Source organism: Equus caballus, chromosome 9 (assembly GCF_041296265.1).
Source record: "Equus caballus isolate H_3958 breed thoroughbred chromosome 9, TB-T2T, whole genome shotgun sequence".
Taxonomy (NCBI): Eukaryota; Metazoa; Chordata; class Mammalia; order Perissodactyla; family Equidae; genus Equus; species Equus caballus.
This window is the reverse complement of record NC_091692.1, coordinates 16,920,371-16,935,323: the sequence shown is the minus strand read 5'-3', so window position 1 is coordinate 16,935,323 and position 14,953 is coordinate 16,920,371. Positions and strand designations below refer to the sequence as shown.

Genomic DNA, 14,953 nt, shown 5'->3' with positions numbered 1-14,953 from the left:
TCTTCTAGCAAAAAAAAATTGTTAGACATAAAAATAGGCTAATTCTCTTTATGATTATAGCTGGATAACAATGTCAATAGAGGTTTATGATTCCATTTCTAATTAGCTGTTTAGGTCATTGATTATGCTATGCCTGTGCTAGGTACTGAAAATACAGGGCCAAATGAAATACAGCACCTACCGAAACATAACAGTAGAGCAAAGGATAGATACAAACCCATGTGATATATACAATATCAGAAGTCTGTATAAGGTAAGATAAGATTCAGGGGAGTGGATGATTGATTCTGTTACTGGGAGAATGAGGGGAGTCTTCCCAGAAGAAGTGATAGATTAGCAGTGTTTTGAGTGATGAAGATGGGGTTTCTTGTACGAAGACTGAGTGGGGGAGGGTTCACCAGTAAGAATGAATGCTAAATGCTGCTTTAAAAGTAGTAGTGTAAAACAAGAAAAGATCAGATTTGCATTTTTGAAGTTATTCTGCTGGTTGTGGGGATGATTTGATCAAAGGGAGTTAGCACTGGATTTGGAGACCAGAGATAACTCATTACGAGGATCCACGTTAGAGATGATAATTGTACTCGGAACGTGAGGGAAATAGAGCAGTCTAAAATGATGTCCATGTTTCGCGCCTGGGTCAATGTTGGTGTCACCAACATAGAAAAGAAATACAGGAAAAATAATTGTTTTCGTCTTGGAGTGAGAAATAATTTCATGTTAAAACAAGTTTTAAAGTGTTGTGGGGTTTTTTTTTGACATATTCTGTGAATTATAAGGCATGCAGGTAGGTCTATAAGTTGGGGGTGGCGTTGATGAATAAGATAGGATAAGAAATTCAGTTTGCAAATTAAAACTGCTTAGAGAGAGTTTTAAAGTAAAAATAGAAGGGATACTAATGAAAACTCGAGAAATGGCATCATTACAAATATGGCAAATAATCATTTTTCTTTAGCTGTCATAAGTGACCTGTCTTAATACATGAAATACGTGAAAGGATCATCTGGATTTGTTTTTTATTCACATGTGTCTACACACATCTCAGTTTAAAAAATTAAAGCCCAACATGATTTAGGTATGAAATTAAACACATAAACTTCAAAGAGTTAAGAAGATAGTAGATGAGGTGAATGGTTAATACCTGCGGACGGATATGTGCTATGATGTAGTAAGAATGTGATGCTTTGGGAACATCTGGATGGGCTCCACCTGAGTGGAAGAGGGTGGAGTTGGAAGAGAAGGATTCGTAGAGCTGATGATGGCACAGAGTCCCTGAAAATCAAGTAGGTTCAGAGAGGAAAATTGGGTTTTAGACGAGGACAACAGAGAATGGAAGTATTCCTGCTTGACAGTTCACAAGGCCGGAGGCAGATCATGGAAAGTGATGAAGTGGACAAGCTGGCTGAGGTCAGATAATGGAAGGCTTTGTGTTTCACATTAAATGGTTTGGATTTTCCCCTGAAGTCGGTGGAAAATTATGGAAGGGTATAAGCAAGGAAGTCACATGATTATATATATATATTTTTATGAAACATTATTCTAGTGGTAGTCTGGAACATGTATTGGAAAGCATTATGACCAGTGGTAGAGAGAAGCACACACACATACGTGTATATAGAGAAATACTTCACTCATGCACCGTGGGGGGAAGAAATAGGGACTCTCATTTCTGACCTTTTCTTGTGTTTACTTAGTTTCTTATCAAAAAATAATATTAAATTTTATAGTCACACCTTCTGAACATTTTACTTTTAAGTATTTGCCTTTCACTCTCTTGTGCTGTTTGCCACTTTGCTCTGAGACCAAGACCTAAATTAGCGACAACCGGTTTACCTTCATTTGACTATTTGGTAGGCTGAGAGCGTGATACTAAAAGAATGTGATCCTCAGGAAACCTGTTCTCTCCTGTGACTTTTCAGCATGTTTTAGCTGCTCTTTCAAGTCCATAAAGGGATTTGTTTTCATTCAAGATTCAGTGAATCATTTCTGCTGTCTGACTGTGGCAGACGTTGTCGTAGGCACCATTTACCGACCACTAAGCCTCTGATGACTTCGAAGTTGGAAGAGAGTTGTATACAGTTCCACACTCATAGTTATTTGAAACAGTGGTGGGAGAACCAGGGAGACTAGGAGAAAAAAATAGCATGATTTATCCTAAAGCTCCTAGGGATACACGTGTGCAGTTTCTTGTCAAAGGCTTTATTGCCTGGAGATGGAGGGAGAGGGAGGGAAAGCATCGGGGGCAAAATACCTTGACATGTAAATATACTGTGTAACTTATTTGTTCGTGTGTAGAAGTGTGTGTCTCCCATCACATGGGGAGCTCCTTGAGAGTTAAGGCTTGATCTTCGCTGTTTTTATAACTGGTAATTTAGCATGCCATCTGAAACACTGCTGCTATTTCTCATACCTATCAAATGTTGACACGTTCATCTTTCCATAAGGAATTGAGATTTCTATTCATACCCTAACCTTGATAGTTATGTATAACTATCGTATCCAAAACTACATTTTATAGCATATCACTGTGATTTTTAAAAAATAATTTCCTGAATGGCACAATCCATTTTGGTTTCAGGTTACTGTATTAACAAAGTGATGCCTTTCAAAGATGTGTAAAACTTTGGGTTTTTTTTGCGGGGGGACGTTAGTTTATACAGCATGTCCAGTATCCATCTCAGTCTACCAGAACCGTTTGACCCATTCTAACACCATTAACCCCCTAATACTACTAATACTACTGCATCCTCAGTACTGCCGTTAATTAACAAGGTTTCAGAGAAACGATCTAACCTGGTTAGAGAGCCAGGAATATGCTTATAAGACAAGAAACTGGGGCCGGCCCAATGGCGCAGCGGTTAAGTGCGCATGTTGCGCTTCTCAGCGGCCCGGGGTTCACTGGTTCAGATCCTGGGTGCGGACATGGCACTGCTTGGCATACCATGCTGTGGTAGGTGCGTCCCACATATAAAGTAGAGGAAGATGGGCATGGATGTTAGCTCAGGGCCAGTCTTCCTCAGCAAAAAGAGGAGGACTGGCAGTAGTTAGCTCAGGGCTAATCTTTCTCAAAAAAAAAAAAAAGACAAGAAACTTAAAGTACTGATTTCTTATTCAAAGTAAAGAGGTATGTACACGTATATGAAGCAAGTCCTAGGGCCACAGCTCCCTATATTTTGAAAAGCTGTTCTTTCAGGTTTTACAGATGTGGCATCTCGACGTATTCCCAGCTCTATTTAGAGGAGAGGGATTGAACCTGAATCAGGACAATAAAAGCATTAAAGAAGTGCTTTGTATCTTGGGGCCACAATAAGAAATGGTCATGTCAGTGACCTGAACAAAAACTCCTGGAAGTTTAAAATAAAAACACAACTTTTAAAGAGTTTTTAAAAAGTGTCTTCTTTTTCTTCAAATGGAGTGACCCCCAGATCCCAGTGCCACAAAAGGAGCAGGAGAGCTCAAATCAAAGCCAGTTAGGAGATTTTGGAGGACTCCTGTTACAGGTTTGGGATTATCTGCTTAAAAGAGCTAGATTAAAAAAAAAGAAAAAAAGACATAACTCCATCAACACTTAGTATGTGCCCAGTGTTATATTATGTTGCACTGATACTTAAATAAATAAAACAAAGTTTTTCTCCTTAAAACCTTTGCAGGTTAGTGAGGAAATGGATATGTAATTGAGTAACTGCATTGTCTGACAAGTGATATAACAGAAGCATGTGCAACTTTCTAGGGGGAATTCAGGAAGGAGCAAATTACATTGTCTAAAACAAAATCAAACAGGCATGTAGAGGAAGGGGACTTCCAAAGCACAGCGTAGCATCAGAAAATCTGCAACGAACTTTCCCACAATGTTTGGTATTGACTAGACAAGATAAAAAGGATATGTCAAAAAGAAATACTTGTACTTTATCTAATTTACAAAATAAAAATTGCTATGTTATGTAACTACAAAGTCTGCCTATCCTTAACTAGATTAGTTTGCTATTAATAGTTTCTTGGTAAGGAAACATTTTTATGCCTGGCATTTTGTTAGCGTGATAAAAGTGCCATGTATATATTTTTATTTCTGGAGTGTTTTTATTTTACAAATGAACAAAAACTCCAGTTTTAGTGTACTTTGCAAACTGGCATTTGCAGACAATGTATTTCTCTTTAAAAAAATGACTATATTATTTTAAAAGAACAAAAGTGAAATAAAATACAGTTGATTGTTATAACTTCAGTCTATTGAAAAGATGATATATTGATTACATATTTTTTCATCATTTCTCTCTGGAATGCTACATTTGAAATTAAAAGAGTTTCCAAAAGGAGATGTAGAAACTACCGACTCAAGATTCACCCTGGGGAGTGTAATATATTTATAAAGTAAGAACTCTTCTGTTTTTATGTATTTTGCAGGTTACTTTCAAATGTGGAAATGGGACTAGACTAGAAATAGAGCACGTGAAGAGAGGAGTCCTAAGCTTGGAGCCAGTGCGTTGACTGACAGCTCTGTTCTTGACTTGGGTCCCCTGGACCTTAGACAAGTCATCTCATCCTGTGGGCTCCAAGTTTTTTCTCAGTAGAGTGAGGAAGTGAGATTAGGGGTCCCTGAGGTTCTTTCCTAATAGAGAGAGATATTGTTATCTGAGAAAAATTGGTACCAGACAAAGATCACTTAAAATGAATTCATTTCAAATGGGGTGCACAATTTCATAGTTGATGTTGGAGAAAAGTTTGACTGGAATATCTCCTGAAAAACTAAGCTAACAATTATTTTTAAAATTATGTTATTTTACTTGTAAAATTTAGCTTGCACTTCCACTATGGACTCATTTTTAAAATGAGTTGTTTTGACTTTTTCGATATAATCCCTGTAGAGTAACAATAGTCACTGTAGCCTAACACCACAGCCTTCATCTACATTTAAGTTTTCATCCCGTTCATAGAAATGGTCAGTTTTGCAAAATTATTTGAAAGCTTCAATAATTTTCCCAAGGTTCTCTCTCAATCTCTTGATATTCCAATACTCCTCTTCTGAAGCCCCCATGATATCATTCTCAAGAGTCTTTTCTCTTTCAGTGGTTAACAGGTCCCATTCAACCCACTCCCCATTTCTCAGTCACTAAGCAAAGGACTCCAACTGTTTAGTCCGCTTTGAGTACTTCACGTTATCCTTTATCTTTTTCAAGATTTTCAGTTTGCATTTATTCACTGTGTTGCCAGGTTCCAGCAAGACTGACTGTGGTTAAAGAGATGGGAGAATAAGGCTAGAAGGGGTTTTCCAGTGGGGGCTGATTTGTATATGTAGTCACTTCATTGGCAATATTTTTGAGTTACTTGTGTGTTAGTTTCTCTCTTCAGCCCTGAAATGCATGGACCGATATAGCGAAGACTTGGGTAGTGCATCCTTCTCATATAACCTTCTTTGATCCTGGTCCTTGTGTGGCTATGTGCAGGAGTCTTATCCCAAACCAGGCTGCTGGTTTTTGGAATATTTTTTATCAGAACTAGACACAGGTCCAGGGTGGCAGCTCCTTCCAACCGCCTCACTTGCCCTTCCACCTGAGACCTGCATCTCTTGGGTCTACCATGCTGGTCTCTAATCTGCAGCCACCAACAGCCAGAGAGGGTGAGAAAGAGTCAACATTCAGTGGAAGCAAAGCAGAGGAAAACAGAGCTTTGTCAGTGGAAGTAAATTCCATGGAAGTTATCAAATATCAGCCAAGTGTTTGGATTTAATGAACTCTGAAGGGTTAGGTCATTCTTCTGGAGAGAGAGAGGGAGAAAGAGAAGAAGGAAGAGGCATAGAAGCAGGTGGAGAGGGAAGGAGGGAGAGAGACTTAGAGAGACAGAGAGAGAATGAGACTGAGACTTCAGGATTTTAGTAGGTACATTGAATAACAAATGTGCAAAGGGACAGAAGAGTGCGCTGTTTCACTGTCCACCACTAGAGGAAGCTGACTGCTCTGCGCATGTTCTTGGAGCAGGGTCAAAGGCAGTGTGCCTGGAATTCCCAGCACAGAACCACCCTTCTCACAAAAATATCTTAAGTATCTTTTTCTTCCATTTGGCCCAATGGGGCAGGTAGGAACAACCACAGTGGATTGTTCCTTCATTTTCTTTTCCTTAATTTCTTTTCTTTGCATTTTCAGATATCTTTTTCTTTGCTTTATCTTATATCTAAGGCCTTTCTATCTTGTCCTTGTCTGTCCATATCAGCCTCATTGTTTCTATGCTTTTGGGTTATCTCGAGCACTGTAGTCACGGTGTTTTCAGAATTGGATCTTTGCTCTCTTAAAGAATAGGCTTTTGTCCAGTGTAGGTCTCTCTTAGATCCACTTGGTTAACTTATACTCTCTACATTTTGGAAGCAAGTCAATCTCCCAAAAGATAAACCTGCCTGCCCAATGGTTAGAGGCCAGGGTGAAGCCAAAATGACATAGTGCCCTCATTCCCCAAACGGCCTCTGAACATATCCTGCAAAGCAGGACTTTCTTCGTTTCTCTTTCCAAGGGAGAGAGGAAAGGAAAAAGCAAAGAGTGGTGAGGGGAAAGGAAGAGAGAGAGGGAATAAGCATTTAAAGGAAAAAATAGAAACACAGAGGACATTCCAAAAGTTAAAATAATGCTGATAGCGGAATGGGCCCATTTTTTTGTCTTGCAAAACTGCAGGTTTTCTAACCTCAGTGAAGAGCAGTGATGGACTGTACAAAATTCCTCAGAACATTGCTGAAGCTATTGTGTTATCTGGCAGCGTGGACTAAAATTTACTCAGATTTTATCTTCCCTTTAACCAGAATGTTGGAAATAGGATTTGGAAAGTTTGTTATGAGATGATTTTTTTAAAATATAGCTACATAGCTATCAAGGATTTTAAAAAAAAGTATTAGTGTATCCAAATGGACAATCGTGTAAGAAACAGGAATAGCTTGGAAGAAGGTACAAATTATGCATGAACAGATAAGGAGAAGTCTACTCATAAGAGTCTTACTCAAGGTGTTGTTATTAACCATTATAACTTTTTTTTAATCTGAAGTTTAATTATTTTTTTTAAATCTATTAAGCATTTCAAAGGCATTTACAATTTCATATCTATGGTTAGTTATTTGTAAAGCTGTGCTTTTAATTTTTGTGTAACTATATCAAATACTGTTTATTTCTGTTTTGTGAAGTATTAGTTTACTGAACTTTAGTTAGTAAGAGTCTACTAAATACTTAACATAAATATTGTTAGAGGACACTAAGTTAAAGGTTAGAATAGGCTTTGGTTTTAATATTGACTCTGTCACTCTAGTTGTGTGATCCTAGGAAATGTAATAGGCTCTTTAAGTTTTTGATTATTAATCTGTTTAAAAGTTACAATATGGAGCAACTGAAACAATGTATTTACATTTCATACTGTCTAGCACAAAGTCAATGATTAGTATATGGTGATTTGCATTCTAACTAGATCAGTGGATTTTATAAAGGCCCAAATTTTTCATATTCCTTTGTAGAAAAATCTTTGTGTAAGAAATTCTAATGATGTAAATCTTCTTAAGATAGAAACAGATAACATTTTAATAGTGAACATGGTAAAAAGAATTCTTTCAGGTTAACAATGAGGGTTAGAAAACTTTTCTGTAAAGGACTAGATAATAAATATTTTAGGCTTTGTAGGCCATGAAGCCTCTCTTACGTTGCACAACTCTGCCATTGTATTGTGAAATCAGTCATGAGTCATAAGTAAACAAACTGGCATGACTGCATCCCAATAAAACTTTATTTACAAAATAGGCAGTGGGTCTTATTTGGCCTGTGGGCTTTCATTTGTCAGCTCCCATTGTAGACTGTCTTCTTTTCCTTCCCTTCACCCACTTAACTTTCCTCAAAAAATAACCACCTGCCTCATTGTTTCTTAGAAATAAGGTATAGGTTTCTATGCCAAGATCTTTGATCTTCACATACTTACCCTTCTTAAGAAAAGATGATTTGGAATTAACCCTGCATCACTTAAAGTTTGCTCTGAGAAACAAAAGTTCTAAGAGTAATACAGAATAAGGGATTTACCTTTACCATAGGATTTGACCACACCCATGGTGGGAGCTGGTTAAATAGCTATGTGAGCTGTTGCTTCTATGTCTGGTGTTGGAATGAAGTCAACTGAACAGCAAGGGAGGAGGAAAGATGGACACGAAGTAGGAGAGAGCAAAGACAAACCAGAACCCACGAGGACCAACTGGAACCCACGTCAGCCCGTCCCCACCTCTCAGCCTCCAACTTCAGCGATGCAGGTGACTCCTAGAAAAAGAAAGCCATTCTCCATGGAGCTGCACATGCTTCTGGCCTGGGGCTCACAGACCTCAAGGCAGACATCCTGCAGGAGCTGGAGTGGCCGCAGGTAGGGCTGCTCCCAAGACAATTGCACCCCAGCCTGCCTGACCCTCCTGCTTCAACATGCCACTGCTTCACTTCCTTTCTCCAAACCTCCTTCTGAGTTCTTAACCCAGAGGTCTGCAAGACAGAGCATGCCAAACCTCGAGCCAAATTTGAGTATGATCTGCCAAGGAATTCAGAGGACAGTGTCAGTCAGTGTCTTTAAAGGTTAAACATGCTACCCTTATCTCAGCTTTTAAAATAGCCTTGAGGACAAATACCACTGGCTTTAGTATTTTAGAAGCTGCTTCTGTAGAGCTCTGACATTCCCTCTGTACTTACAGCCCAGCTATCTGAATAACTGAATAAACTTCAAAAAGAGAGGAGGTGAGGCCATCAATTAAGCTGCAGCACCAAAGCCCCTGTTCAGATGCTGTTTGATTTCAGTCTTCCCTAGACTGACTCTCTTTTCATTGCTCATTCCCTCCTGTTCCATTCTCTCATATTTTCTATTGTCCTCAAAATAAGTGTCTGGAAGCCCACATTTTTCTATATTTAAGACAATTTCCTCTCTTCCACATATCAGAACCATTACCAGAAGGCAAACTGAACATCACTTGAACAAAGAGTCACTTGCCAGTGGATATAATTCTGAAGCTGAATCTGGCTTAAGGAAATTTAAACAAATTTTGGGATGATCTTCATGATTGACCTTAGTTTTCTTACGTATATTTTGTGCGTCTACTCTCCTGCTCGTCCTTAGAAAGCTTCCCACCAAACATGTTTCCTGACCGTATCATCATGAATCTAGTGAATGTCCAATCACACTCAACCATGGGAAAAATAATAGGAGACGCATGTCCCACCTAGATAGAGCAATGCAGTGATGTCAGTGTTCAGCAACATAGCCTTAGTGCTCTCCTGTGCTGAGGAGGGCAATCCTCATGCTAATAAAAAAGTGCAAACCAGCCTCATTGCGAATGTTTGTAAAGCACCCAATATTAATTGCAGTTCCCCTACCTAACTTACACACACCTTGAAATATACCTTCAACTACCGTCTGTGGCATAAATTTTTCCCCTGCTCAGTGTAAGCCCTGTGAAATAAGTCACTAACCCCTTGCCACTCAAAGAGTGTTCCTGAACCAGCTCATAGGCATCACGTGGGAGCTTGCACACAGTTCGGAATCCAAGTCCCAAACCCAGAGCTGCTGTATCATAATCTACATTTTAACAAGATCTCTTGTTTTGTATGTACAACTTAAGGTATGAGATGCACTGACTTAACTCTTAGAATCTTCTCATTAAATTGGAAACCATAATATAATACTTACACAAATGGTCAAAAAGATTAAGTGGGATGGTGCTTGCTGAGTTTCTGGCCCAGATGCCTGAGGCAAAAGGAGTTTCCTCCACTGAAGAGAATGGAATGAGTATTTTTGTTGGCCTCTGACACTGTTCATGAAGGCTGATGGAAGAGGCTGTGGCAATTCAAGGAAATTATTGGGAAATGGCACTATTCCTCAGAAAAGAGCAGGGCTCTGAAGGAAGGAACTTGTGCACCTTTTGGAATTAAGCACTGAAGCATGTATGTGGTGGACCTCAGTGATCTCAAGAAAGCTATGCCACTGAAAGCTCTCCTCCCTGTCCAGGGAGTGTCCTGTGCCTCCAGCTAAACCTAGATTGACTGAGTCACAGAGCCACATTTATTTGTTGGTATAATGAGGCGTTTTTTGAAAACTCTGCTTAATTTGTTCATAGTAAATCCCCAGAAGGGAATTACCCTTTGAGACCTTTGTTGTTGACGTAGACTGCAGTCAGTCTTCTGCCCCTGAACTAGAAGACAGCTGTGACAGTGGATACAGTGTCAAGTCCCTCAGGAACTATCCATCATGCCTTTCATCTAAAAATAGATAGGGAGCACTCATGGCCTGTAGATGCTTTAAAAATTATTCTTAATCCTGCTGTGCTTATTGTCCTGGTGGTTGAGCTTAATCTAGGCAGATGCCTATATGCCTGTGAGTAGTATAAAAAAGAGAAAAGGAAAAATGCTTTCTATGTGCAAGCTTATCTAGTATGGCTGATAAATAGTACTTATAGTAGGAAAAAGCATAGAGAAATTGCAAACTAGCAACTAGGTGTTCACTTATATCGCTCACATAGATTTCAGTATATGAACATATTAACTGGGTCTTCTATCAGCTGTGAATAGCAAACATAGATTTTTAAACAATAAATATATGTAAAATCATATGTAATTTAATATACAATTTATATATAATTAATTATAATTTAATATATAATTATATATAGTATTTCAAACAATTTGTTAAACAATACTTTTCAATGAATTTGATCATTAATCTTCCCAAATGAGATCATTTGTCAGCTTTAATGTTTTCTACTTGAAGACATCATTAAAACCGTACATTAGCTATGCATCTTACACCAACCGCCTGACACTTTCAAACCATAAATACATAAAGATTTTTGTAGTAGTGTTGTGGTGTTATTGTAATCACTATTTTCAGAATATGTATGTAAAAATATATGTCCAGAATCCAAATATATATTTCTAGAATATATATTTAATATAATTTATAATATAATTTCTAGTGTATTTATATAATTTCCAGTAAAAACTCCATTTTTTTAATCTGTGTCTTTAATTGGTATGTATGGTGTTTTGGTTTCTTATCAGGTTACAGAAATATTGCACTTCTTGAAACTGTACTTAGGGATACTCTTAAATGTATTTTACTCCTATTTGTGTAGATTTGATTACTATATTTTAGCATACCATAAACAATGTATTTGGGTTTTATGGCCGGTGTCTGGTTTTTGAAAGTGCTAAGCATAGCAGGATTGCACTGTGATGATCGTTGCTTTGAATGTGACAGATCTTATGTGTTTCAAAACAACATGGATAGATGTCATCATCATGGCAGAGTGAGAGGATTCGTCTCATCTTCAATCTATGGTGAGCAAAATGTCTGTAACTCAACAAAGGCTACATTGGCCGACACACCAGGATGCTGGAGAGATCTACACGTTGAAACATAAGAAGGCTGGTGGATTGAAGCCCATAAAAGAGATGAACCAGGGGAAGAGCAGAGGTGGTGCCCAGGATCCTGGCCCCATGGGCATGCCAGCTAAGCTGGCCACCCCAGCCCCAGAGAACGTGGTGGGCAGCAGCAGAGGTATGTGCATGACTCTGGCCTCCCAACTACACTGGCACCTGTGGCCACAAAAAAACAAGCAACAGAAGAGACATTGCCCCACAAACCCAACTCCTTGCCCACCTTCTCTCTCCCCATACCATAGCATGGAGTTTCCAAACCAAGTGATTCCAGATGCTGTGGAGGACCCCTTGTGGTGAAGCCGGTGACCATGACTGGCAACAGCAAAGTATCAGTGACCCCTGAAGGTGCAGGCAGTGATTACAAGAGTACTGGCATCACTCCTAATAGAGGGTGGTGGAGGGTGGAATGTGCCAATCCTCAAATATAGCCAGAGGCACCTCAGGTATGAGAAACCAAACCTAGTGCTATAGCTCCACCTACTGAAAAACAAATGAAAGACCTCTAATCTCCAACCAGTTGAATAATTGTAATAAAAACAAACAAAGCTGTACCTAAATAAAAAAAGTATTAACTACGACAAATGCACCAGCAGAGGAATAACTCATCAAGCACAATGAAAAGCCATGATAACGTGGCATCACAAAAAGAAAATAATTCTCTCGAAACCAAACATAAAGTCATGGAAGATTATGATCTAACTGAAAAAGAATTCAAAATAGCTATCATGAAGAAACTCAACGAGTTATAAGAAAACCCAGAAGGTTAGTTCAATGAGCTCAGGAATAAAGTTAATGAAGAAAAGGAATACTTTACCAAAGAGATTGAACTCTAAAAGAGAACCAAACAGAAATTCTGGAGGTGAAGAACTCAAAAATTGAGATGAAGAATGTATTAGAAGCACTGGAAATAGAGCAGACTATATGGAAGAGAGAATTAGTGAGTTTGAAGATAGAAACCTAGAAATGATGCAGGTAGAAGAGGAGAGAGAATTAATATTTTTAAAAAGTGTAGAAATTCTGTGAGAATTATCCAACTTCATTAGAAAGGACAGCATAAAGATAATGGGTATCCCTGATGGCAAAGAGAGAGAGAAGGGAGCAGAGAGCTTATTTAATGAAAAATAGCTGAGAACTTCCCAAATTTGGGGAAGAAACTAGATAACAAATCCATGAAGCTAACAGAACACCCACTTATCTCGACACAAAAATATCTTCTCAAGATGCATGATAATAAAACTAATAAAAATCAATGACAAAGAATATTAAAGCCGGGGGGAAAAATAAAACCAATAACGTACAAAGGAACCCCAATCAGGCTATCAGCAGATTTCTCAGCAGAAACTCTAGAGGCCAGGAGAGAGAGGAATGATTTGTTAAAAATATTGAAAGATAAAAACTGTCAGCCAAGAAGATTCTATCCAGCAAAGTTATTATTCAGATATGAAAAAGAAATAAAGGCTTTTCCAGATAAACAAAAGCAGAGGGAATTCATTGTCACTGGGCCTGCCTTACAAGAAATGTTGAAAGGAGCTCTCCTACCTGCAACAAAAAGGCAAAAGTATACAAAACTTTGAGCAAGGTAATAAATGGACAGACAGATTCAGAAAATTGCAACTCTGTATGAGAATAGGTTGGTAAACACTTAATTATAAAATAAAAGTTAAAGGGAAAGGAAGCTTTAAAAATGGCTATAACCACCTCAATTTGGTACTGAACTCGTAACATAAAAAGGGATAATTTGTGAGAACAAAAATACAGAAGAGGGAGAGGAAAAGGGTTAAATCTGTATAGGCAAAGGAAGGTAAGATGCTATCAGGAGAAAAAGGACTATCTTATCTATGAGACCTTTTATACAAACCTTGTAGTAACCAGAAAATGAAAATTCAGAGCAGAGACACAAAACATAAAAAAAGAGGAGACTGTGAAAAACATCACAGAAAACCACCAAACTGAAATGGCAGTCAGAAATACAAGGAAAAAGAAACAGTGGAACTATAGAGCAACCACGAAACAAAAGATAAAATGGCAATATTAAGTCCTCATATATCAGTATTCACCCTAAATATAAACGGATTAAACACCAATTAAAAGACACAGAGTGGCTGGGTAGATTCATAAACAAGACCCAACAATAGGCTGCCTCCAGGAAACACGTCTCAGCTCTGAAGACAAACAGGCTCAAAGTGAAGGGATGGAAGATGGTACTCCAAGTGATAAAGGGAACAATCTCTCAAGAAGACGTAACACTTATTAACGTATATGCCCCTAACATTGGAGCACCAAAATATATAAAACAACTATTAACAGACCTGGAGAAGTTGACGGTGACAGCAACACATTAATAGTAGGGGACTTTCATACTCTACTTACATCAATGGATCATTCAGACAGAAATTCAACAAGGAAAAATCAGCTTTAAACGAAACATTAGCCAGCTGGACTTAATGGATATATATGGAACATTCCATCCAAAAACAACAGAATACAGATTCTTCTATGTGCACGTGGAATATTATCAAGCATAGACCATATGTTGGGAAACAAATAAAGTCTCATTAATTTTAAGAAGATTGAAATCATATCAAGCATCTTTGTGACTACATCAATATGAAAATAGAAATCAACTACAAGAAGAAAGCTGGAAAAGTCACAAATATGTGGAAACTAAACAACATGCTACTGAACAACTATTAGATCAACAAAGAAAACAAAGGAGAAATTAAATACCTATAAACAAATGAAAATGAAAACATAGCATACAAAAATCTATTGGATACATTAAAAGTGATGGTAAGAGGGAAGTTTATAGCAATACAGGCCTACCTTAAGAAACAGGAAAAATCTCCAATAAAAAAATCTCACATTACATTTAGGAAAAAAAAGAACAAATGAACCCAAAGTCAGAAGGTAGGAAATAATAAAGATCAGAGTGGAAATAAATGAAACAGAGATTAAAAAGACAATAGAAAAGATGAATGAGACTAAGAGCTGGTTCTTTGAAAAGATAAACAAAATTGACAAACATTTAGCTAGACTCACTAAGAAAAAAAAAAGAGAAAGCTCAAATAAATAAAATCATAAACAAAAGAGGAGAAATTACAATGGATACCACAGAAAGACAAGAGATTAAAAGAAAGTACTGTGAAAAACTATATATGAATAAATTGGATGACCTAGAAGAAATAGATAAATTCTTAGAATCAAACAAGCTTCCAAACCTAAGTCATGAAGAAATAGAGAATCTGAATAGATTGATCACTAGTAAGGAGATTGAAACAGTAACCAAAAACCTCCCCAAAAAACAAAAGTCCAGGACCAGATGGCTTCCCTGGTGAGTTCTACCAAACATTCAAAAAAGATTTAATTCCTTTCCTTCTCAAACTCTTCCAAAAAAGTTGAAGAGGGAGGGATCCTTCCTCACTCATTTTACAAGGCCAACATTACCCTGATACCAAAACCAAACAAGGACAACACAAAAAAGGAAAATTACAGGCCAATATCAATGAACATAAATGAAAAATTTCTCTAGAAAATAT

General features: G+C 37.8%; 1 protein-coding gene across 1 annotated transcript in view; it reads left to right on the top strand.

Annotated features, from left to right (window-relative positions):
* Nucleotides 1-14,953, top strand: part of C9H8orf34 (chromosome 9 C8orf34 homolog) — a 370,388-nt gene that overhangs the window by 170,877 nt on the left and 184,558 nt on the right.